Source organism: Artibeus jamaicensis, unplaced genomic scaffold, assembly GCF_021234435.1.
Source record: "Artibeus jamaicensis isolate MK-2021 breed Jamaican fruit bat unplaced genomic scaffold, CSHL_Jam_final contig_797, whole genome shotgun sequence".
Lineage (NCBI taxonomy): Eukaryota > Metazoa > Chordata > Mammalia > Chiroptera > Phyllostomidae > Artibeus > Artibeus jamaicensis.
This window is the reverse complement of record NW_026521977.1, coordinates 23,920,903-23,947,919: the sequence shown is the minus strand read 5'-3', so window position 1 is coordinate 23,947,919 and position 27,017 is coordinate 23,920,903. Positions and strand designations below refer to the sequence as shown.

The window sequence follows — 27,017 nt, the reverse complement described above, 5'->3', positions numbered from 1 at the left end:
TCTAGGACCCTACAAACCCTCCTATGAGGCTAAGAGTTGCTCCCATTACCTCAACCCTCACTCCCACAGGTTTTTACAGCCAGAGATTTTAAGGCTTTATGCCCCTGTACTGAAATCTTGGGTTGCATGGTCTGTCTTGCTCCCCAGTTGTTCCTTCCAGTTTATCTGCACACACATGTGGAACTGCCCGGTTTGCCAACCACCACCTTGTCATACATCTTCTCTGCCCTGGCTGCCCAGTTCCACCCATCCTACTGGTCTGGATTAATGTTTTTTCTTTAACTCCTTGGTTGTTAGATTTCTATATAGTTCAATTTCCTGATAATTCTGGTTGTTGTTGTTCTTTAAATTTTGTTGTTGTCCTTCTTTTGCTAGTGCAAGGAGGCAAAATGTATTAACTTACACAACTGTCTTGGCCAGAATCAGTCCATGTGTGGTTTTTTTTTTTTTGAGTGGGGCTGATACCAATGAGTCATGATTGAAAGCATACATAGACTTGGTATTTAATATCTTTAAGTAGCAGACTACCTCTAACCCATGGTTTACTGCCTCAGGGTCTTTGTACTTTCAGAGATAGAAATCGTTCTCCATTTCATCATTTTCAGTAGAAGGTTCCTTATAGGCATATTGTACACCATTCAGAAAGGCTTGCTAAAATAACAAATGAATGAATGAGTGAATGAGTGACTGACTGACTGACTGACTGACTGACTAATAGAGAGAGCTTGTTTAAGAGATTTAGAGCATCAGGATTTTATGTATCAGATTTTGTGTTTCTCTGTAAAAGAGAAACTTTATGCATCAAGTTCTATTATTGCCAAACAATTTACAGAATAATAAAACCATAATATGTGAGAACTGGAAAGAACCTCACACATCCTCTGTTCTGTTGCAATGAAAAGGCTGAGAACTGAAGAGAAGCAACTTGCCCAAGGTAGTATAGCTAATAAAGGCAAAGCCTATGCCCTGCTTTTCTGTCTTTTATCTTTCAACTAAACCATGTTCTTTTCCTTTTTTACTTTTTGTAGTTCATCAAAAAACATTACTTGCTCCCAAAGTAAACAAAAATCCTATCTATATACTTCAAAATTCATGTGAAGGCATTAAGACTAAGAATTTTTCGAGTGAGACTCATCCAAGTCATGTATTCTTTCCCTTAACAAATACTGGTGGTTTACTTCATGATAGTCATTGATCCGTGTGCTAAGAATCAGGTGCACAGACCATGCCCCTTCCCTCCTGGAGCCTGCATTCTACTTTACATTCAGAAATCATGTTTTATCAATGGCTCTGTCAGTCACTGGCTTTAGGACCTGGGACAAATTTCCTAATCTATCTGAGCCTCGTATTTCCTTGTCTGAATAACAAAGTCAGCACAATCCACTTTGCTTTGTTGCTGGAGAGCCACAAAAGCAATGTTAGTAAGTCACTTGGCAGAATAGCAGATGCAAAAATAATAACGTGACCTAGGGTGACTTTTGTAAGTCAATTTTATTAGTTGCTTTCATTTCAACCCTATCATTTTTTTCTTCTAACAGATGCATCATGGTACAAATGTAAGCTCTGCCCCATGCAAGTCCTTTCCTGGCTACTAATTTCCCATCATGCTTTATTTCTGTTGCACAAACATCCCAAGCTCCTCTCTTTAGTGTTTTTGTAACTGACCCTGTGGCTGAATATCCAGCCCACCCATCCCCCACCTACCCTTCCTACTGCCTTTATTATCTGCTTCATTCATTCTTTCATTCATTCTCATTTTTTTCTGTGACTTGAATTATTAATTGGCAAGAAGTCCTCAGCTAACTACCCAATCTCAGTCAGATCTTCTTAACAAAATCATACAGCAGGTACATTTACATGATTTGTAGATTCCAGCACAAAATTAAATTGTAGAAACCCTTATTCAAAAATCAAAACAAAAGCATCATTAAAGGTAGTAGATTATAAATATTATACCTTCTTTTTCTGCCTCTCTTGACTTGTCAGGGTGTTTTTTATTAATTATTTAATATTCTGAGTAAATAAGTTTTTTATATTTTAATTATTAGCATTAGTTATATAAATTATATAATAAATGTTTATTACATTTTAATAATTATCTTTATGGCATGAATTGCCAGATTTAATTCCAAACATGAGTTTAGCATGTAGATAAAAGTAGAAATTATGTGATTTTTGTTTGTTGCTCTTACATGCATGGGTATTTTCTTCTTGCCTGAAGAGTAGAACTGTTATAATAAGACAAATTTAGATGTTTTTATTTCAGTTATTGATCTGTACATATTCCACCATGTTCTGTACTTTCAGCTTAGTGATGGATAAAGAAGGACTGAAAAAAAAAGGGTTACCTTATCTTCAGCTTCAAAGTCATTGTCTTTAGCATGGGTGATTGAGTAGTACAGAGAAATACAGGAGTAAGAAAGGATGTGTTGGCTTTCTTGGTTGCTCAGGTTTGTTTTAGTATCTTTAGCCTCATTTTGCATTCAAAGTTCTGGGTAGAACAGAAAACATTGTCTCTAGGGGCTGTCAGTATGCTTGCTTACTCAATCTTAGATGTAACATACTTATAATCCCTAAATATCACTGAACTCCCACCTATGATGAGGCCACCAGAACTGGGGCAACCAGGAACGGTGACACTCATATTGTGCTATCTCCTTGGCTCTTGCACATGGTCCATTATATTGCACTTGATTATAAGTCACAGTTTCAAACATAAAATTATCAAGAACTTTAAGACAGTAATGGGAGAGCATTAAAGGAAGATGGAGGCCTTACTGAGACTGAGTTTTCATGAGACTTCTCAGATCCGGTGCCTGTGAAGCTAGACCTGCTGACAGCATCCTGTGTTTTTAAATCGAATTCCTTATAGCATCTGTGATATTACTCATGAAATTATTTAACATATGCCAAGCCATTAAATGCAGGAAGACAATGATTTTTAGATTTCTCATTCAGTAAACATTTTGAAGTACATGAATAGATTGATGAAATACATGGATAGGAAGACCAGTATCTGAAATCTTCATGACCAGGTTTCAAAGAATGACTTGAAACTGTGTCTTCCTCTCCTCCATTGGGTTAGGTTTCACTTTCTAATTTTGTATGCTCTGCTCGATCAAACCTTAGCTAAAAAAAGAACCCATGCTATTACCATCCATCATAAGATAATATTCCTCCCTTTTCCTGTGTGTAGACGTGTGTGCGTACCCACATGCTTTAATGAATACACCACTCCCATGCATACAAAAGAAGCTGCCCATTTCATTAATAATAGATTTTCACATTGCTCAGGCCCCAAAAGGCAATGTTTCTTCTACTTTCACAGGTTTTATTTCAGTATCTGCCCAAAGTGAAATAAAATTTCATTTAACTATGTCAAAACCAATAGTGACTCACTGCTATTTGCTTCCTTTTGTATAAATTTTAATGCATTTTTAACTCCACCCCACTGGTTGGTAAACCAACCATTATAGTTACTGCTGCTCTATAATGCATTTCAGTCATGTCTAATGAATCCAGACTTTAAGATGGCTTATCATGATCTCTGTAAGCTACTGGAAATGATTCTCTCCCTGAACTGCTGGATCCTGCAGCACTCTAGTTAATGAAAGTAGATTTGGGCACACTATTCAAATAAACAAAACTGCTGAGTCACTTTTTTAGCCATCTATTATGTTCCACAAAATCTGTAATTTCACATTCTGGCTTTCTTTGCAGACGTTTCTCATGTAAATGACAGTCCTCTGGTCCCCTGTGATTCCTTTCTTTTACACAATTAAAAAAATTCTTCTAACTATGTGAGTCTAGAATTTCCATAAACTTTAAATGGAGAATGTTTTAAGCACAATTATCTTTTCATTATTTTAGCCATAAAGAATATACATATATTATATAAAAATATTGGTACATAATCATCTGTAAAAGTCAAATGAATGAATAAATTTAGATCCAATATTCATATAGTACAAATATTTAACACAATATGGTGAGAGGTATATATGATTCTTAGATTTGAGACTGGATTTTTGTCAGTACTTCTGCCACTTGTGTGATCTGATATGGATTGAAAAGTATTTGGGACACATTATAGTAAGACTGTAGTGATGAATAAGGCTAACATAATTCCTCTCCTCAGGGAACTTATAGTCAGGATCAGTGACTTGAACAGTCACTTTTCCATCATGAGTCCTTCTAGCTTTAAAATAACATTCAATTTAATCCCACAAATATCTTCTGGGTATTTAGTAGAGATTGTCAAGGGTTATAAGAGATACAAAGATAAATCTTAGCTAGCCCCTGATTTTAAGATACTTATAGTCTATAAATAACATTTTTGAATGGAGAATATATGAAACACTACAGGAAGATTTAGTTAATATCCCATGACAATGAGAAGTGAAAAATATTTCCAATGAGTGAAATCAAGGCTTCCTGGGGCAAAAATCATGTACAAAGTGGGTCTTGGGAGATGAAGAAGATTTATATGTGTTGAGGATGAGGGGAAAAGGAGAACTCTAAGCAGAGAGGATAAAAGAAGATGAGAAAGGAAACACTGAGCAAGTATGTAATACGGCCCTATGTCACTGGGTACAGTGTGAGTGGATGCTGTGTGTGTCTTATGCTCCTTTCCCTGAATGGCCTGGTCTGATGAAGTCCTCATTTATGAGGAGGCTTAGTCCAAATATTGCCTTCTCGGTGCAGCTTTCTCAATGCAGCTTTCTCTGCTTCTCCCCAATCACCTTTTCAAAAGAACCCATCACTCCTGCTATGGACCACAGTTTAGCACTCTCATGCTCTAATATGGTAATTTATTTATAATTCCGTTAGTCTTACCAGATTTCAGAGGTGAGTACAGTGTCTGGCTTTTTAATCTTCTTTATCGTATAGAGGTGTTCTGGCTAAATAGATGTTGAGTTGAGTTAGAATCATAAAAAGGTGGGATTACAAAAATGGATTAGAACCAATTATGGGGGCTTTTAAGTTTAAAACCTGTTGAGCCTTTCTTCTTGAAGATGGCTAATAATTTTTGTTCTGGGCACTGCTTTAAGTGCTGTGCATAATCTATTTTATATGGTCTTCAGAAGAACCTAATGGCATAAGTGGCATTATTTCCATGTTAAAGTAAGGGACACGCGACCTTGTGTTTCAGTGACTAGCCCAGAATCGGAGTGAGTTGGTGGTGGAACCAGAATTTGAGCACTGGCAACTTGACTCCAGAAAAAATACTTCTAACTGTGGTGGATGACTGTGCAGAAAAAAATAATTTTCAGAAATAACCAAGGTAAGTCAGGGAAAAAAAAGGCTAAACCAAGGACCTCTACCTGTAGACAATCGCAACAGGAAAGGCAAAACAAGGGCTTGTGTTATGCTGGTGGAGGTAAATTTTTTTTAAAAAGAGGAAATGTACTTTTTGTTTATTAAAAGATTTGATAAATTATTCCATGTAGGGAGAAAAGAAGTGATAGATTTTGAGGGGTTTTTTTTAGCCCATGTCAATGCAAAGAAGAAAATCTTATTCAAAAAAAAAAAAGGAGAACCAGGGAAGAAGAAATTTCAACAGGGGAGTTGATTATTCTGTGCTCAATAAAATTATACAAGTCTGAGTGTGACATCCTTTCATGATTTCTATTCCTTTGAAAAAAGTCACTGTTGATAACACAGGTTATGATGTGCCATTGTTATCACTTGTATTCTGGCTTACCGAGATATTTTTTTCAAGACGAAATTGTGGCTTATTTTGGAAAATATGCAGCACTTGTAAAAGTTGTTTTTGTTAGAGATTTAGAAGAAAAACTAGAATTTTCACTAAAATATTCTTTAAAAGTAAATAGACCATCTTGCAAAACTTCATTTTTATCAGTTGTTCCTCAAGGGATAACCAAAACACATTTGAGGAACTCAGTATCCTTATACATTTCAATCTTGATAAAGTTACTCTACTTCAGTAATAGGGAACAATATGGAGCGTAATCTCACAGGGTTGCTGTGGATGTTAGGTTACAAATGAAATCTTTGCACAGCAAATATCATGCAATATGACCATAAAAATATTAACTACTCTTATAATATTAGTATTTTCAGTTTTTATTTTTACTGAATTTTCTCATAGTCTGTGCTATGCTGGAGAAATATGAAAGTACTTAATATGTATTGAGAAGTAACATATAACCATTGTTTTAGAACCATGGCTATAATAATCAAACTATTATTTTTTAGACCCTGCAGCAGTTAACATTTGCTTTATCTTATGGTTTGAGATGCCGAAAATAGGAACTGATTTGGGTACTTTTTATATTCAAGTTATAGATGCTGCATTCCCCTCATAGTACTCTGGTTTTGATTGTGAAAACAGGAAGGAAATGGATAATAATGCAATATTGAAAAAGAAGGGTATATATTCTAGAACAGTGGATCTTCAACATTCTTACATACTGTAACACATGGAAATGTGGTGTTATCTGAGACAACCAAATGAACTTTCTTTATGACAGACATTTTGGTGTGTTTAGTTCTATCTTAAAATCTGGGAACACATGTTCTACACTAAAACATTACTGTGAAAATTAAATATACTATAAAATCACAGGTTTGTAAGAACGAGTTCACAAAGACCAGTGCTTGACAATCTACAATGATCAACACAGTGGCAGCTATAAGATGCCTTGGTAGATCTGCGATACATGGAAGGTATAGCCTTTCTGAGATGGCTTATCAGACACCTCTTCATCCTGGTTTTGCTTGCATTCAGGTGCCCCACAGACATGTTGCTGCTGCCAGGAAGCCTGAAAATAAAACAAACAAACAAAAAGGTAGCCAAGAAAAAGCATCAAATGAAAACAAAGATGAGATAGAAAAAATAAAGTTATATCCCTTTATAGAAGATGAACCTCAGGATAATGTCTATTTTAAAACACTTATATCCAAGGCAGATATAAGAACTGGAGAAAGCTATTCATTTACTTGTTTTTTTCTTTTTTTAAGTTCTGGACTTTTTGAATCTGGCACAGGGTATTTATCTTGATTTGACACTGGATATGGCACTAGGGAAGCAAAAGAATGTGGAGCCATTCGCCAGTGCTCTTAGGTTGCCAGACCCATTTGTTTTAGAAATCAGTGAAGTCCATGTATTTGCAGGGAGTGCATCAGAGATTAAAATAGCAAAAGAAAATGGAGCTGTGTTTGCAGGAGGAACTAATCTCATTCAGAAGATTTGGGATGATGAAATTCAGTCAGATTTTTATGTAACTGTTCCAGAAATAATGCCTGAGCTTAATCCTTTAAAGAAGACACTGCAGAAAAGATTTCCAAAGCTTACTCTAAATTCCACTGGCCATGACATCCCCCAAATGCTTGAGTTATTTAAAACTAGACATGAAATTAAATGGAAGAAAGGGAGAACTTTCTCAAGTTCAAAATACCAACACTGAATATGTCAAGTGACAAGATAGCTGCCAATCTGCAAGCGGTTATCAATGAAGTTTCTAGGCACAGACCGCTGGATTTGGGACCTGGGATCCTTTGTGGTATGAGATTTCCTTTGTAGTTTGGTGAGTGAAGGTTTATTACTAAAGATTGAGCCAGTATTGCCTAAAGAAGTAGAAACCAGAGGAAATAACAAAGGTGCGGCCTGAAACTGTAGTATTGTGAAGTTTTTTTTTATGTGGATTAAGATCCAACAGAAAATTATAAAACTATATTTTTTATAAAAAACAATGCTTGAACTAAGAAGGCTCCAGTGACTGTTTCTGAGTTCTTCTAGTAACAATTTTTGCTGCATGTTTTATTATCTTTTGTGATCATGGTGTTTTAACAATAATAATTCAGAAAAAATATATAACAAACATAATATAAACTTAAGTCCATATAAAATTCTTTTTTTCCTCTTTGAAATTAGAATAGAGACATTGGTTTTATGTAGCAGGAGAGCATAGGTCTATTTGTCCACCACCAGTGTTCAATGTGAGCTGAGCTGAATCACATCACACAAGTAAGAAAGGAAAGGAGAAGCTCTACTTAAGTGTAAGACAGGCTTATGTGGTTTTAATTGCAACACTTTAAAAAAGACATAGAGGTGATATTTTCCCATGGCTATAATAAGAATCAACAGTGAGCTGTAGCTGCCAAAAGAGCTAATTGGGCTTAGATTACATTAACACCCAAATTAACTCTAGAGCAAAAAAGGTAACATTTCTTCTTTGCAATGGAGAAACAACACCTAGATGACTGGATTCAGTTCAGAATTTAAAACTTTAACGTGGGTAGAAATGAACAAGTGCACTTTTGGGATTTTGCCACCAATACCATGAACAATAGCCATAGGAAAGCGCCTCATTTCTCTATGCTGATAGCCAAGACCCCCAAAGCTAGTCCACCACCACCCTTGACCCAGAACTTAACCCAGCAGGAAAGGGGGGAAAACAAAGGAATAGGGCTGAAAACATGAACTCAATTAAATATAAACACGCCATTAGTAGCTGAAGATCGCACTGAATACAAGATTTAGCATCTACACTTACAGTGCTCAGTATGGCAGTGGCCAGTCAGAGGTGGTTACTCAGTACCTGAAATACGGCTGGTCTAAATGGAGAGGAACTGTAATTATAAAACACACACTAAATTTTAAAGAGCTAATGTGGAAAAAAGAATGTAAAATATTGCTGTTATAATCTTTGTATTGATTATATGTTGAGATAATATTTCAGGCATTTTGGTATAAATAAATTATTAAAATCAATTTTACTTGTTTCTATAGTTTTTAATGTGGTGACTAACATTTTTAATGTACGTATGCACCTTACATTATGTTTCTAGTGGACATTTTTCTAGACTAGGGTTCATCACGTTTTTCGGTAAAGAACTAATATTAAATATTTTAAACTACTCAACTCTATCATAGTACTGTGAGAGGAGCCATAGGCAAAATGTGAAGAAATTAATGTGACTATTTTCCAATGCAACCTGATTTATGAACATAAATTTAAGTGCTATGAATTTTCATGTATCAAAAAATATTTTTTCTTCTGATTTGTTCCTAACTATTGAATGCAAAAGCTATTCTTTAGCATATAAACACAGGCTGCTCATGTGCCACAGTTTACTTTGCCAGCTACCGTTCTAGACCTACTCTGCATTTATTAACATTAATCTTTAATAAAACAATTTAATCAGTATAATCACCTGAAAATTGTGATATCAGTAGCTTAGTTATAGAGACCTCCCCACCTTAGAAGTTTTGAGTGAAATAACATGTAAATAACTTTACAACTTGGTATAAAGGAACAATAAAATTGGCCAAGAATAAAATGGAATACTCCTAAAAATAGTATGTTGCCTAATATTGGAAGTGTTTAAACATAGGGCAATTTCTAGAAAAAGATTTTATGGAGGAAAATTAGACACTAAATGTCTAATTTAATTAAATGTTTAACAACTCATTTCCAAACCTGAAATGTAGGATTTTGTTTTGTAGTATGTTAATTCAATTTTACTTGATATGTCTTGGGAGAAAATTAAACAAAAGATCTTTGGTTTTGATGTATGTCACAGAAATAATCATTTATTATATTAAAAATTTGTCAATTTATCAAAGAGCTTTTAATAAGAAACTGAGATATGATTGATGGCATTTCTTTTCATTCTGGTGATAGAATATGGTAAGGTTTTAACACAGGAAATCAGATTATGGAAAATAGATTGGTATAATTCTTCCTTTTATCTATTAGTACATGTAGTATTACACATGATCTGCAATTTATCTGAACATGTAACCAGTGATTGGAAATAAGTTGGTAATTAATATTTTAAGATGTATGTGCCCATTGTTTCTATCATCCTTGCCAATTGCTCTTATGTTCGTCAGCTGAGTTATAACAATGGAATGAGTGATACAATTATCCTGAGTTTACCTTCCTTTGGTTACTGTACTGTTCTCAATTACTAATGGATACTTTTTACTGATTGAATTTGTGTGTGAATTGGTTTAAATTGCAGAACCATATTTCCAATATAAAAATATGTCGAGCTATTAATTTTATGTTGTTGTTGTAGGTTTGAATAATGTTGGTAGTTGAAGCTAGAGCAAAAGATTAAATTAATTTCTGCTTTTGTCTTACCTCATCTTTTCTCTAATGTGTCTGTTACATTTGTCCTCATTCCAATAGAAAATGAGAACAACTCATTAGAATGAATGACCAGTCCTCATTAAACTGATGATTTTCAGGGAGATTTCCTTTGATTCCATGCAGTGAAACATTACCTTCCTGAACAATGAGTTTAGCAGTAAGAAATCCACAACTGAATACACACTGACCAAATCAATCAGTTCATCTTATGTCAAGGTCAAAAAGGTGAAAAGTAAAGTATCCTCTTGTTCTGAAAAATACATCAGACATGAGCTACATGCTTGGCCCCATGTGTGAGGAGCAAGTATGTTCAGCAGATGCTCTGCTTTCTCAAATCCACATGAACTGCATACTTACCACTTTGTTTTAGAGGCTAGAAGATATAGGGCAACTTATATATTTTTTAATTAAAAAAATCCAATCCTATGCAAATGCTTTTCAAGACCAGACCATAAGTTTCTCTCAAAATTTCTCCAGAGAGTAAAGTGGCAGTTGCAAAACAACCTCAAACCTTAAAGCTTTTATGAAAACTTAACCAGAAAGCAGGACAAACAAACCTTGGCAAACAAGCCCCAAGGGAATATATGGAGTCTGAACTCATCATCCTCAGTGTATCTCTTGTTACACACAAAGTTGTCTTAAAAAGAGGGAGAAGCATCTCACACTCATTGTCTTCATCTGTCTGGAGACAGAGCTTCAAAGGTGTCAATTATAGTATTTCATATGTTCTTGTTGCTAGTCTGGGCATGTAACTGTTGTCCTAACTAATAGGGAGAAGTATGTTTTATACAGTTAACATTTATATCTCTGGTTGTATGTAAATCAAAAGTGGAAGTATTTGGTTTCAGTTCATAATATATTAGAAAAAGTGCTTTGTTATATTGTGTTATGTGATTATAAATGTAACATATGCATAGCCTAGATTGTTGTGAAAATACTGAAATAAACAAAGTAAAAATACAGTTTATAGCCCCACACTACCCAGAAATAACTACTACTCATTTTAACTATATTTTCTTCCAGGATTTCTTCATAAGAAAAACTTTTGCATTAGTTTATTCAGTTAATATATTGGGTCTGGCACAAATAACACCCTTTTTTATTACAATTCATAAGCATGTAATTCTGTAGTATAACAATATCACACTCAAGCACACCATATGATATTATAAGTAAAATGTTCAAATTAAAATGATAAATAATTATACCCATATTATTACCCTACCAACTACATTCAAGAGGGCATTACTTCTGCTTGACCCTGTATATAATACCAATACTATACTATCCTTTGGAGATATGATGGTGAATGAATGAGACATTGTTTTCTGCAATTGCAGGATGTTTCATTTAGTCAAAGACAAACTAATGGAAAAAAAGGTGCTTTGTGTTATAATAGAATGAGTCAGACTAGGACAGTCACACTTAAAGGGGAAAATAGGCCAGAGTCGGGGAAAACAAGAGAGGGCTTTGTAGAAGAACTCAGTCTAAGCTTAGGCTTCAGGCTGGGTGGAATTTAGTCTGATGAAGAGGGAGAAAGAAAATGGAAAAGCATTGACTGATAGAAAGATTCAGGTGAGAAGCTGGGGGATGTTCCAGGAAGTAAATAGCAGATAACTATAGCTTCAGAGGGTGAAGAGGAGATTTGAAAAACAAGAGACCGAGACAGTGGCAGAGCCAGTCTCCAGCAATCCATGGAAATGGGATATATTAATTAGGCTACAAACTAAAAACCCTAAACACAGACCTCATATACAAAATCTCAAAAATGATGGAAGCTTATTGCTCTCTCATGCAACCATGCTAAGAAAGGTAAGGGTCCTAGTGAGGATAGGCAGCTTTGTTCTACCAGATCATCCAAAGACCCAAGGCCCTTTTCTCTTGTGGCTCACTCATTCCCTAGGGTACCGTCTACGTGATCATATAGTCCAAGTTAGCTCCCCTGCACCACAGATCTAGCTTCCCTTACAGGAGAAAGAGATGAGGTAGACAACACACAATTTCCTGTTAAGGAATTGGCATGAAATTGGGTGCATTCCATTGTTGAGAACTTGGCCACATGAGCATCTTGGAAGATGTCATCTCCAGTTGGGAAGACCAAATGCTATAATTGAAATTTTGGAAGGCAGATTCAGTACTAAAAAGGAAAATAGCAGTTTATTTGTCTCACCATGATATAAAGTCTGACTTGTATTTTAAGGATAGTGGGAGGCCATTAATAATTTTAAACAAGGGGATATTGTCAGATAGGAACTGTAGGACATACTCTTGCCTATAGAGTAGAAGATGAATTGGATGCTAACAGGAATGGAGGGAGAACAACCAGATGGGAGACTGTGTGACGAAAAAAATGAGGCAGGAGGTAATTGTATCATGGGCTGGGATAGAGGCAGAGAAATTATGAGGAAAGGAGAAGTACATTTATGAGTCAGAATAACTCAGTTATGAAGTAGGATAGGGGCTGGATGCTTAGTTTAATGAGGAGGGTAATGGTGAGGGAAAGTGAAGAGTCAAGGTGTCTATAACTGGATGGATGGTGCCATTCACTGATTATAATTGTAGATTTTGTACTATTTTAGAGATCACCACAAAATCTACCGGCTTAAAATACCAACTCTTTCACTAACTCATGAGTGTGTGCGCAGAGCTCAGCTAAGCCTCTTCTGCACATCTCAGTTGGACTCAGGCACTATAGACCATTTGTGGGTCAGCTAGGATTCTAGGGGTGACTGTGACAAGAACAGCTCTGTCTCAATTTTTTCATCAGCTGGCAGATTAGCTTGGGCCTATTCCCTTGAGTCCAGGAGATTTCAAATGCACAAAAATGAAAAGGAGATCCCCTATGCACAAGCAGGTTTAAAGTCTGTGTTCTGTTGGCATTAGTGTCATTGAGCAACACAAGGTACTTGGTCACACTCAGTGTGGGAAGTAGCCATAAAAATCTCAAGGACCGTCATTGCAAGAATCTGTTAGTTAGCCTGATACAGGAAACTATGCATACAGTACAGTGGAAAAATATTCACTACACTTGAATGTTTGAGATAGAGAGTGGGGAGTTTCTTTCTGGAAACCAATTCTACACAATTTTGAGCACCACTGCACCTCCTGGGTCTTCATTTTCTGCATCCCTGGAGATTGACCTTCATTAGCCTCAATGTCCTTTTGCCCTCTAAGATATAGAAAATTAATTGACTACTGTTTTGTTTCTGGTAGTATAAACAAAAGGCCATTTTGAAACTTGGACTCTCATCTCTGCTTTCTTTCAAAGAGAAGAGGAAAATAAAACAATTGAAGTAGTTCATGTCTTTGTTCTGTTTGATTTTTCTTTTCTATTGACCTGTGATTCCACAATCCAGCATTGATTGTCCAATTGTGATGGTCTACCTTGTCTTTATGTTGATTTTTATTTTTTTATAGAAATGAGTGTGTCAGCACTAGTCAGAAAGTAAATGATCTTATTCTATATTTCTTTTATTTTTTTAAAAAGCCTACATAAATGACAGTTTTAAAACATATCTCTTACCATTCCTCACAATCATACCAAAGATGATTGTTGTCTAGGTTACATCTGTGACCTATCTAGTAAGTTAAACTATAAATATTTAACTAGATACCTTAGTTTGTCTAACATTAGCATTTAAATCCCTGCCTAATTATGATATCAGCTACTGTGGAGAAACATATGGTATCACTATTCAACTTACACTGTGTACCACAGGTCAAGGAACTATACAAAAGTCTATGGTGTGGATATAGAGCTAGAAGAAACTATGTAAATCACTCATTTTATAGAAGGACAAAAAATGTAGGCATATTGGTCAAGATACATGGTGAGAAGACCATACAAATTATAATTCACACCCAACTGCAACTTCATTATAAAAATCAGTCTGGGCTAGGGTAATATTTCATCTGAAAGAATAATAGATTATCTTCAATAGGCAAGAAGTTGCATAAATACTTTCTGTCGGGGTCATCGTAAGTAGAATGGAGGTGATGTGGTTTTGTGGAATTGGCCTTCTTATCACCTATCTGCCTTCTACCAGCTGTTATGACAAGCTCCTCCTTCTCTTTGACCTGCCTGATACTGAACTTAAACCATGACAGTTCCTCAAAAGCATGTTAGTTTGTTCATTTCTTCCTTGTGTGTACATCGGCTTTCTGACTCATTTGGAATGGTCTTGGGTTGATTATTGTTCTGTGAAGGACACATATAAATAAATGAGCAAAATTTTGTTATCTGTTTTGATAAAGTGAAGAAGGCTTTCTGCTCTAAATCTGACAGTCATCCAAGTGAACCTATGTATCTCCTGGGAAAATGAATACCTAGACTCTTAAGCTGGGTGAGAAGATACAGGTTCTAGTTCAATTTTTTCGTTAGTAAACTCTGTAGCCCTGGGTCTCAGTTTCCTCCTCTAAAATGGAAATAAAATATATATGCTTGGCCAAATTTTCAGGATAGTTAAAAGGGTTAAATAAGTCTTTTTTAAAACAATAAATACAAACTATCCTACAAAATGTTAATTATTTAAACATCTAGAGTAAATATTTTTTCAAGCATATGGCATATGTAATACCACATTTCATTACATGGACAAGTAGAGACAAAGAGGCTTCGTGTAAATACACAGTGAAACCCAGTTTCCCCGTGGAGTCTTGGGACATGAACCCCTTCGGGACTAAATATAGGAAAAGAACACCAAACCTTATTATTGTTCAGTATCTTCTTCTCAGATGTTTGTCTGAGGTTTTAGCCCAAGAGTTTAAGTTCTGTGGGCACCAAAACTCCATCATCTATTGTTCAGTTACATGAATTTTCTTCACTCTCCACCTCCTTCTTCATTTTCTGTTTTCTTTCGACCCTCTTCTCTTTGAAGGCCATAGAGACAGAACTACTTATTTCTAAAGAAATGTGATATTTAATTCATATATATATATATTCATATATGTATTTATATTCCATACAGACAGATGCAGATTTCCAATCCAACCAGAAACACACACCCACATACAATGGCTGTAGTTGCTTATGAATTATCAGATTGTGGATTGACACATGCACTCCTCATACACTGAAGAATATTTTACACCCTATTCGTTGCATTATGCTTTCTCTTCCTGCCAAAAAATGTGTATGTGCATCCGGCTATAGAAGGTAAAGCACACCATGTGGAGTATATTCCTCAGTGAGAAGAAATGGGATTCTGTCTTGCTTTAGATTTGACAAGCTACTGATTTGTAGAGTTTCATTTTGATTTCATTACTGGGCAACCAGAATGAATTGACAGAGAAAGCAATCAACACACAATACACCCCCTGGAACCTCTAATATGAAATGTTGACTGCTTCAGTCAACCCAGAGAATTACCAAAGGTACTCAAAAGGTAAGTGACAGCCCCAATCAGCCACATGGTTCCGTGGACCATGTCCTGCACGCCTATTAGGGAATTTGGAGTAGACACAGGCTGACAGGCTGCTTTGTCAATAAAACATTCCAGGTAAATGCTTTGCCCCTGCTGTGTTTTCCAAGCAAACACAGATGTTTGTGGTAAGATGAGAGCTCACTCTGTGTGTGTGTGTGTGTGTGTGTGTGTGTGTTCTGGGGGAAAAGAGGAAAAGGGAGTGAGAGAGGGTGAGGGATAGAGAAAGGGATATTGACTGCATACTGAAGCCAGGATATGAGAAATAGTTCAAGAACATTTTTTAAGTAAATAAATCTAATCTTTCTCACTGTGTAGGGTGTTTCCTGTGCTACAGTATGCGTCTAAAAGAGAAAATACAGACTTCTGGGAGTTCATTGATCCATGCCTGGAAACAAGCGATGACCAGTTGTTTATTTAACAAATGTTTACTGAGCACTTGCTATGTGCAGGCACTCTGTGCTAAGTAATGGAGGCATAACATTTAAAAAGTAATCTTCCTATTCGTGACACCATGGATGGACCTTGAGCACATTATGCTAAGTGATATAAGTCAGACAGGGAGGGACAGGGACTAAATTATATCACTTATATGTGAAATATAAAAAAGTTAAACCCGTAAAAAGCAGAGAGTAAAATGGTGGCTACCAAGAGATGGAGGAAGGGGGTAAGATTGATGGGGTTTGACGGCACAAATGTGTACTGAATAGTAAATAAGACATAGAGATAATGCACAGTATAATAAATATAGTAATAGTATTGTTCTATAATTACGTAATGTAATAAATGTAACTACTCATACATTGGTAATTATATAAGTATATAAATGTATGAGTGTAATGTGCTGTACACCTTAACCTTACACAATGTACATTTCAAATGTATTCAATTAAAAAAATAGGCATCGTAACTATCCTCCTGGAATTTATCATTTGGTTAGGAAGGAATGAAATTAAGAAATCTGAGCCAGTCTAGTGTTGGACAGACTTATAGACCCCTATCAGAGTCTCTAATCCAGATTTTGACATCTGTGAAGATTTTAGAAGAAAGCGAATCCAAACCAAGTCCTAGGAGTTTGTCTGAGAAGTGGGGAAAGCCTGGTTACTCTTTGCAGTTAAAGCTACACCAGTAATCATGTAACTTTTAGAAAGCATGACACATTTTAACATGCCATGAAGATTCAGAATGTCTGTAGGTTCATTAGTGCTGGGGACAGGGGAGAAGGGCATAGATAAAACTCCTGAGGTAGGCAGGGCACACATTCCAAGTGATAGTGTTATTGGCTTTTATCCAGAGAGTAAAGAGGAGGTACTGAAGGGTTTTACCTGTGAAATTGCATGGTCAGATACACTATAGTATAAAGTCTAAACATTGCTCTGAGCAGCTACACACACACACACACATATACCCTTTAAATACAATTTTAATAGAGTTCTGGGAACACAAAGGTGGGAAGAAACAAGGATTTAGACAATTTGTGAAATATTTATAGAAAACGAAACTTATTCTAACTCGAGCTTCGAAGTCTTGGCACTAGACCATGCTGCAGCCTACGCTTCAGGAACAACCCAGAGATGGGAAACCTCTGCTCAAACCTTCGATGCTTGGCCTGGCTTTTCCATGCCGAGTGCTCTTCTATGTCCAAGGCAATTACAAGGCACTCAGGAAATCTCATTTTTCTCTCCAGGTACTTCCTCTCCAGTTGCTAAGAAATTTCATTCATTAGGCTGTACATTAGGATGTAATTTCAATAAGAAAAATACGTTTTTAACCAATATACTAGTTGGAGAGTTACCTGTAAGAATAAATGTTCAGAAGCAGTTGTTCAGAGAGTGAATTTTCTTAGGCATTGATATTTTATGTATCAGTGAAATATTCACGACCAATGTCAACAGAGATGAAGACAACATTGTTGTTGATTTGTTGGGATGATTGATAACAGAACCATTTTTAAAATTGCCCTGATTTTTATAATACTATTTGTGTATTCAGTTTGATATTAATTGTGTGATGTCTGGGGCCAACCACTCAGGTGCTTGTCATCTCCCTTCAGCTGAGTGTCGGCCTGCATGTTGAAGTTCGGTTAAGCCCTCGGTAGCTGGTCCTTGGCTTGGCTCATGCTCTTCTGTCCATGGCATGTGATACATACATTATTATAGGTAATATGTCAGAGGATGGACTCCATCAGAAATAAGAACACAAAAATAACCATAATTCCAGCTATAACTGTTTATTATTAGGTATGATACTGTTATTCTTATTCACTTGTCTGACAGAGGTCTAGTGAGCACATACATGATACAACACCAAAGCTTTATTGAATCCTTAGTATTTACTGTACCAGGCATTGGAGTACAGTGTCAACCCAAGCAAGCATAGTCTCTGACTCACAGAGCTTATATTCTAGTGGGTGAAATAAACAATAGATACATCAACAAGTAACATTATTTCAGCTTACGCTCTGTACTATAAACATAAATAAAAATGAGAATTCATAGTTTGGCTTATAATCTTCTGAATACTTTCTCATTCATAGTATTACTTTTCTTTATATAGAATTGTAATATACTCTTTATATGGTTAAACTATCTTTTTATATCCACTTACAAAGATATAATCAACATCTTATAATCAATCCATGGTCTGTAATTGTACTAAAGTACCACAATTACTCAAAAAATAATCGTTTTGGAAATTCAGGCTATTTCTATTTTTCCTATTATCAGCAGCCTTTCGATAATCATTCTCACAATAATATCTACACATGCATCTTAATTATTGCATCATTATATTTTCCAAAAGAAAAAACTCGTGACATAAGCAATCCCTTTCTATAAAATGAAAAATTGTCTTCTGAAAAAATTATATTATTTCCCGCCAGAACTATAAAGAAACCCTTATATCTTGTCCACACTAGTGTTTACATTTAATTTTTAATCTTAATTCTTAAAAATTCTTTCTGTTTTGTCTGCCATGTCCAGCTATTATCCTTTCCTCACCCGGTCTATACACTTCTCACTCTCAGCCTGCTGCTGTCAGATATCTTCTGGACTCTGGTCCAGCCAGACACAACTGCGCTTCACAGTGTGGAGGCTCAGGGCTTATCCCCAGCTCTTTGCCCTCGTGAATGAAGCTTTCTGATCTGAAACGTGAATTGCATCCCCCCCCACTACTTCCTCACTTCCCCATTTGTCAACAGTTGCCCTTGAACAAAAGGGACTAGAGGGGACAAAGGAGATTTTATTTAAAATTTTCTTTAATATGTATAAAGAGATAAAGATATTGGTACAGCAGGTTTTATTACTCAGAGTTGTAAATTTCATCAGTGTCTAAGTTTTTAAAAAGTTATTTTTTTCATGTTACAACAGAGCTCTTTTACTTTTTTTCACTTTTACTTAACTTCAAAATTGATGTCTAGGATGACTGCCAATAATATTATATCATCCCATATGTTTTGCTTAATTACACTATTTCCTGAATTCATTTCTTGAAGTTAAAATTTTTCTCCACCTCATCATCAAAACATTATGAACACTCTCTGTCACATTGAAATTAGAAGATAAAACCTCTTTCAAAATTACATCTATTTAAAATGTTTCCAGAGTTTGGTTCGAAGGTGATAAATCATCCTAATCAGTTAATCTGTGTTATAAATCACAGGATATCAGAATCTTATGGTTCATGGGATTGAGTTAATCTAACTAACAAGTCCAATAAAGTCCTAGGAAGGTTTAGATGTTTTCTGGATTTTAAGTATCTTTTGAATTTACAGTGTGGTAAAGCTCCGGTTAGTTTTTTCCCAATGTATTTGTGTTGACTCTATGCATAGTATATGTATCAATATATGAAAAACATCTGCATTTATTAATACTTGTATTATTCAGAACATTAAGATGCATCGTAACTCAACCGAAAGGCCCTCTAGGAAACCTTACATTTCTTTTTTATTTTTACATATTTGACAAACCATAAATGATCTTGAGGTTGGCCAGAATGTATTTGCATACAGATTCTTAAAATTATGTGTCAAAATGCAAGTGAAAGATTTACTAACAAAATCATGGGACAATTTTTTTCTTTAATTTTTTGTATTGCTTTTTACTAAAATAAAGGATAAGAACCATAGAACCAAGCTGGAATATGAAAAATAAATGTCCAATTTTACTCATGTGTTTCTCCATTAAATAGTTTATACCTTCTCAGATATATTGGCATAAATCAGTACTTTTGCCTTTATAGAATTTACCTACTTCCTCCCTCTCAGTATCCCTTATACATCCCTGCTTTTTTAATCTGAGTAATTAATAAGGCCCTTCTGAAGGAATAATGATAGTTGCAGAGCTATGAACAAATCTTTATGATAAATATAAAAATGGAGGGGTCATTATGTATAAGATGAGCAGAAGTATTACATTTTGTTAGGAGTAAAGTGTATGATAAAGAGAATGGGGAAGAAATTTACAAAAGTGCGTGTGCCCAATGAAATCATTCAGAAATTTTAAAACAAAGGCCCTTGAACCGTATTAATCAACAAGAAAAAAACCGCAGCGGAATCAGGGACCATTCCTGTGCTTTAGGCTGGGAAACTCCTACATGGATCCGGCTGCGCTTCAGGACAGCTGTGCAGACCTCCTGTGAACAAAGCTGCTTCCATCAGAACGTGCAATAAGACCTGCATTCCTGAGCCCTCGCTAAGGTTAAGTGGACAAAACATCTGGGCAGAGGTCCCCGAAATCTTCATTTTAATAAGAATATCGGAGAACTCTTAAGCAACTGAAAATTTCAAACAAATAGATTTGAATCTGATTTGTAGAAAACATAGCCTCAGAACAATTAAGCACTATCTCCAAGATTATACATGTATGTGACCTGCCGAAACTCCCAAACAGGTCTTTGATTCCCTACCGTCTGCTCTTCTATGATGTTAGGCTGGATATATATTCAGATATTTTGGTTTTGATGTTGAATTCCAATTCTTCTCACTTATTCCATCTAGTTAGAAAAGGTGATATATGTGAAAGAAAGTATCTGATATGAGAACTAGTACCCAGAAGAGGTGGGGAAACTACCAGAAGAAACTGAGTGACTCAGCAGTCCTCTGTCCTTTGTGTCCTCTGTAGCACAAAATGTCACAAAGTAGTGGCCGAGGGTTACTCTCAGACTTCATACTGGTAATTTCAAATAAGCAAGGCCAAATGACAATCCCCAAATGTCTATGCAGGGGAGGGCTGTCTTGGAGTATGAGATATCTGAAATGGGAGTAAAAGACAGAAAACCATACTTGAACAATGATTAAATTAAAAAAGATATTTGAAATAAATAAAAGAATCCCCTGACCGTATGGATAGTGGCCTTAAAACATACCACTGAAGAAAAGTATGAGGTTGTTTTCTCTAAAAGATAATGGTGGATTTTATTCATGTCTACAAAATAATTTTAGGTCTCAAAAAGAAAAGAAAGAAAGAAAGAAAAACCACCACTAAGTCTCATAAGGCCAAGAGTTGGATAACTTGTAAAGGCTTAAGGTGATCACTGAGACCATCAAGATTGATGAGAGATTACAAAAATAACAGATACAATATAAAACTGCATTTCCCCAAATCCTAGTTTTGTGTGTAGTGCATACTCCTCTGACTTTGAGTAACAGTAAAACCCTTTAGAGAGCTTAGAAAGATTGCCAAAATCTCATACATCATGATTTCCCTCTGCCATTCCCACTCTTCCCTTCACTGTCTCTTCCTTCTCTATGCTTCTTCTATTCTCCACCTTCTGTGTATTGCCTGGTTACAAAGTCAAGAGAGAGGGCCATAAATCACAGCTACCTTTTGGGTTGTTTGAGGTTAGCAGAATGGATAAAGGGCATCACCTTGTGGGTTGGTCCAGTTAGTTATTGTATCTGAGAGTATCAAAAAAGAACTGAACAGGGATCTAAAGTCAGCTATTGACAAACTGTTTAGAAAAGCATCTGTCTATGATGGAGAAACACAAATATGTAAGCCTCAGAAGGAGATTTATATCCTACTTTCCCAGATCTTCAGCTCCTAGCCATCTCTACATTACTCATTTGTCCTTGCCCTGGCAGATAACTCTTAACTGAAGGTCAATGGCCTGCCTTGTTCCCTTAGGAAGAAAAGGTTATTCTGCCAGGAAGATTCATTGTCTGTGTATAAACAAAAGCTGTGTTCTTCCTCTAGCAGAGCGAGATGCAACTGAGCACAGAAGAGTTGGTTTTTAACCTTTTTGTCTTCCAGAGTCTTTATGTCCTCAAAACTTCTGTACGTCTGAAGCAGTGGGGTGCTCAGACACCTCACTGTGGTCACTCCATACATTGCATACACATTTCCAACCCTACCTATACAAGATTATTGATTTTTTTCTTACTTCCATTTTATCTCTCTGTCTCTCCGTCTTACCCCACCTTGATTCTTTTCCTGCTCTTTATGGTCTTGCCTTTTACAGGACAATGTAAAATATAAATTTACATTAAGTTGCTGATTCAGTCTTTCCTCTTTCCTCAGAGTCATGTATGAATCTTGATCCTTCTGCGTTATAACTGTACTGAAATACCATATCATTTTAGTTTCTTTTCAGTTTGCTTGGAGAATCCCTCATCAAATCCCACAAAGTCTCTTGTTCATAAAGCTTTGGTTTGGGGATAGAAGGCTGAGCCCTGAGCTCATGTAATTCCATTCTTTTGTGACACTACTCTGTCATCAAAGGGCCATCTGCATCCTGCCATATGAATCAGTGTTGCATTCTCTTTTCACTTGGTTGTGATGTTACTCTTCGGGTCTTATTTGTTACTTCTGGAGGGTCACAATCAGTGTTCACATATTTTGAAATTAAAGACTCTGCTATTTTTACCATCGCTGCCTCCTTTTACTCCAAAGAATTATTACATATTTTTTTCTTCCTGGATTTGATTCTGTTTGTTCGTTTGAAAGAATACCAGTGCTGAAAGATTTGTGGTAGAACCACAGCAAAGTGTATTTTTAATGTGTCAACTTGCATTTCAGTTTCCTCATTAATGTTCAAGGTCTCTTAAAACATTCTGTTTTTCTAATTTGGATATTTTAAAGCAAACTATTATTAAATTCACCACCTCAATCTAAAATGATTTGTAATGAAGTTAGCTCACGACAAGCATTATACATAAGACATTGTATGGAAGGTACTAAAACACTCACATTATTTATACACTTTGAGTTTCCTTTTATCCTGGAAATATCCCCACCCCTACTGAACCAATTACACATAGAAACTATAAGGGCTGCCACAGTCTGACGCTGGATTTCTCCTTCCCGCTGCATTATTTTCTTTTCTTTGTCTTAGCTCCCTAGCAAATCTGCATGCTCTCCGAGGACTTTGTTCTTTGCTCTGACAGGCCTTTATACCTGCTTTTATTTTAATCAAGTGTCTTGTAACTGGTGGGATACTTATTGACATGTGCTTTCCATTCCTCATATCTAAGTTCTGCAAGACAAAAACTAAATCTTGGTCCCCTAGCCTAGTCTGGGGTACTCTATCTCAGATATTTGGGGAGCAAATTGTTTGCATATTGGAATTGTGTTAAAGACAAATAGCTTATTTTTATCTCCTCCCAGTAGAGCATTGTACATAGTAGGTCTTCAACAAACACCTCCTACGGTCAGTGACATAGTGAATGAGTCATTTGGCATACAATAGGTGCTTTCGAACATTAGCTGTTACTTTATATTCATGGATCTGCATCAGGTCGTTAAGATAGATTTTAGGTTGTGAGAACTGATTTTTTTCATGTTTCCTGTTCACAGGGAATCTAGCCTTAAAGAGATAAATAGAAGTTTAGGATATTACAAACAACTTGTGAGCTGGGGAATCAACAGATCAGAAGTCTATTTTGGATTCAGTTAATTTAGTTTAACACTCAGGATACAGCTGAATTCCTCGTTTTATTTAAAGTGACATACTTGATGCTTCTGTAACTGTCTCATACAGCAAAACACCGACAGCAGTGTGATGTCTAAATTAATGCCAGCCATACTAATCAAAGGTGATTTGCTTTACTGTTTAGGCAGAGATTATTCATGGCAAGAGCTGATGTGTTTTGATTTTCAACATGTCAGCTATAAGATCAGAGTGGATATTTCAGCCTTGTGATCACTCCCTATAAATAGAGGCATAAACTATAAACGCGCATTGGTGCAATTATAAATTGCCATTTGGTATCCTTTGGTTGCAGCAAAATATAATGACCCTAAGTTAGAACACTGTGCTGGGGATGACCTTTATCTCAAAAACTCTATAAATCACCAATTCTTGCTGCAGATATTCTTTTTCTCTAGTTTCTCTCATCCTATTGTAAAAATGAAACAAAACAACAAAAACATCCTGCACCTGCATGTTTGATGAACCCTTTCTAACTGTATATCTGTCCCAGCCACATGTGACAAGGTTCTGCTGTGGAGCTAAGATGTGAGCATGAGCGAAACAGAGAGCCTAGCAGTGTAATTCAACTGCATAGGTTTTCTCAGGTGAGCCTGCACTCTGAAATCCCTATTTATGGCATTAGCAAGTAAAGAAGAGAGGTGATTATTACCATTTGGGGCCTAAGGTAAGATATTACTCCATCTGGATTAAAGCCCCATTTGTGCTGCTAACAAGGTAAAACCCCGGAGAAGTAAATGAACCTCTTTGTTTTCACATATTTAAAATGGAAAAACAGGGATAAAAATATAAGATTTTTTTCCTCTTTTTCGAGGCATATGTGAGATAATTTATATGCTTTTGGTACATGAGAAAAGAAAAAAAAACATATTCCCCCTACTCGCTCCTTCATGAGTTCTTGATGACTAACTAAACCACCCCCGTGTTCAAAGTGAATTAGAGTGACGCAGAGGTGAGGCGGGATGTGGGATCCATGGTGCCCTGCTCAGCTCTCAGTGCCATTTGCCAGGCATTGTCGAGAGCTGTTCCTCTGTGCCTGCAAACGTCTCTATCTCTGTGCTTCCTGGTGGCCACGGCAACTTCTTTCATGTTTAATGGGCCTGCTGGGATCTCTGTTGTAGCTCCCTTTTCAAAATCCTCCTGCAGCTCTGAATTCTCCCCTGAATACCTCCGGCTTACTAAATAATAAATGGCCCATTATTTTTTTTTCCTTTCATTCACACCCAGAAGTTAGAACTCAAAGTCTATCTCAAGGAAAAGGAAAAAACAAAAACAAAACACTGCAGCCCTTCTCCACTCTCATAAGTCAAGCAACGGAAGAACAGTACTAGAATGAATGTAAACAAGTGGACACATGAACAGCAATACAAAATAAACACGTGGAATAAGTGTTTGTCCCTCAGGAAATGGGAAGAGGTTGAAATCTGGTCTCTGCAGTACGTCGTCCCTTGACTTTGGGACATGTCTGCCTACAGACAGAATTGACCCGAAGCCAAACACGCAGACCAGACTCAGTGCCACAGGTAACAGTCTCAAGATGATTCAGTGTGTGCACTAAATTTGGGCAGAAGATTTGCAGATTCCTGTTGCCTCCCATCTGGCTCAGTTAGCAATAGCATTTCATATGCTAATAATGGTATGTTAATGCAGGTATTGGAATTTGGTGCCTGGGCGTTCCTTGACTGATCCCTTACACACAGGGATATTATGTCACTTAAACAATAAAAATTGCCAGCAGTGGCCTGAGGCTCTGCGTGAATTCTTTCTTCCACAAGGCATTTAGCCTCTCCTGCGATTCTGCATGAAAGCTTAGAGGCTTGGGAAGGATGGTCAGGAAGATGGTCTTAGAAGTTTTCTTCCCTCTAAGCATAACCTGAATGTCCAGCTTCTAGGCCCAGGTAATAGCTTTTGTAGCTGGCCCCATCAGCCCATAACACTTTTATAGTGTACTTATAGGTGCCATGAGCTCAATAAAACCAGGGCAATTGAACTTGACATAACTTCTTCTTTCAAAGAGGTATCCCATTTTGAAAAGCCCCAAGGAACTACCCATGAATCAAGAGACAAGTCTGAAAAGACATCTTGCCCGAGCCTCCTTTCATCTACTTCTGTAGATGAGAATGTGTCTAATTGGGGAAAACGGTCTCTCCTTTAATGAAGGTTAAATAGTTCTGCAACACTCAGGTAGAATCAGATCATTCCTGAGCCACTTTTCTCAATGCATTATTTTACTATATATAAAATCAGATCAAGGGTTGAGGAGGTTTATTAGGGGATAAAAAATACTTTTATGGGCTACCATATTTCATCCTTGAATCAATCATGCTGTAATGAGCACCAAGTGCAGGAGGTAAAGTGAGATGGAATGTTTGAGGCAAAAGGAAATCTCAGTGGAAATTAACTGGGCCTCCAAAGAGCCTTAAAAAAAAAAAAATGCTGCCAACAGCAAGCCAGTCCAGCTGAATATTTGAAGGTCAGCATTCAACAAGGACAATAAATACAAATATTATACCAACCACTAACAAAGTTACTTTCAAAAAAGAGAGAATGTATTCAGTCACCTTGAACTGCTGCAGTTCCTCCCAGTACAAAACTCTCCTAGTTCACGACCCTGTAGCTTTTTCTGACACATACATTATCCCTGTGACCCAAATATGATCATAGCCCTGGGAAAACTGTCACCTTTGTGAACATAAATGACCCTAAGTTTGCTTTAATATCTACAACAATCACTACAATCTGCCCTCTTCCCCCAAGTTAAAGGGGTAAATAAGGAGTTACAAATTGAAACAACATAAGAGAAAAAATTAATGAATCCTTTTCAAACAATCAAGTCTGTCTTTTCAAGAGTTAATCACGGGTGTTGTGGATACAGAGTGAAAGGAACACATGAGTGAGTCTATCCTTAGGTCACTGCTTTGTAATTCCTGCCAAGAAAGTGCCAGAAGGAAGTGACAAATGTCACAGAAAAACCATGGGTATCTGAATCGAATTCTTATCTCTTTTAATGAGTAACCTTATTAGGAAGTTGGGATATTTTATTAGAAGAAATGACTCATTCAAATCCACACCAGAAATTTCTGCCATTTAAGTATTGTTAGATGTTTTTATTATGTATGTATTACATATATATAAACTAATATAAAATAAAAGTTGGGAAAGCTGGGAGAGACAGTAAGAATGAAAAATGCAAATTTTATGTGCTTTTACTTCTCAAACTCTATTTTATATAATTTTGAAACAAAGAGTATGCAAATAATGATATCCAAGATACCTCAGATATTACTGGGTAATAAAGTACATCTTTCTTAATTGAAAATTGAATCTCTAAGTCACTAGACACAGATATATTTATAGCATGATAATATAGAAGAGTTTAATTAACCCAGATGGAACTTAAGGGTTTTCAAGAATGAACAACCCAAGGAAGCAATACACATTAGAATTATACACGTGAGTTTTCCAATTGAAAATGTAACTGGTAAGGTGCTGCTGGTGGAAAACACTTTGGTATTATTACTACATGTTTTTTTATTACATTTATATA

The 27,017-nt window shown here is 36.2% G+C and overlaps 1 protein-coding gene and 1 pseudogene across 1 annotated transcript in view; both read left to right on the top strand.

Annotated features, from left to right (window-relative positions):
- Positions 1–27,017, top strand: part of LRRC4C (leucine rich repeat containing 4C) — a 463,927-nt gene that overhangs the window by 179,458 nt on the left and 257,452 nt on the right. The window lies entirely within an intron of this gene.
- LOC119064430 (39S ribosomal protein L1, mitochondrial-like) lies at positions 6,635–7,634 on the top strand (annotated as a pseudogene).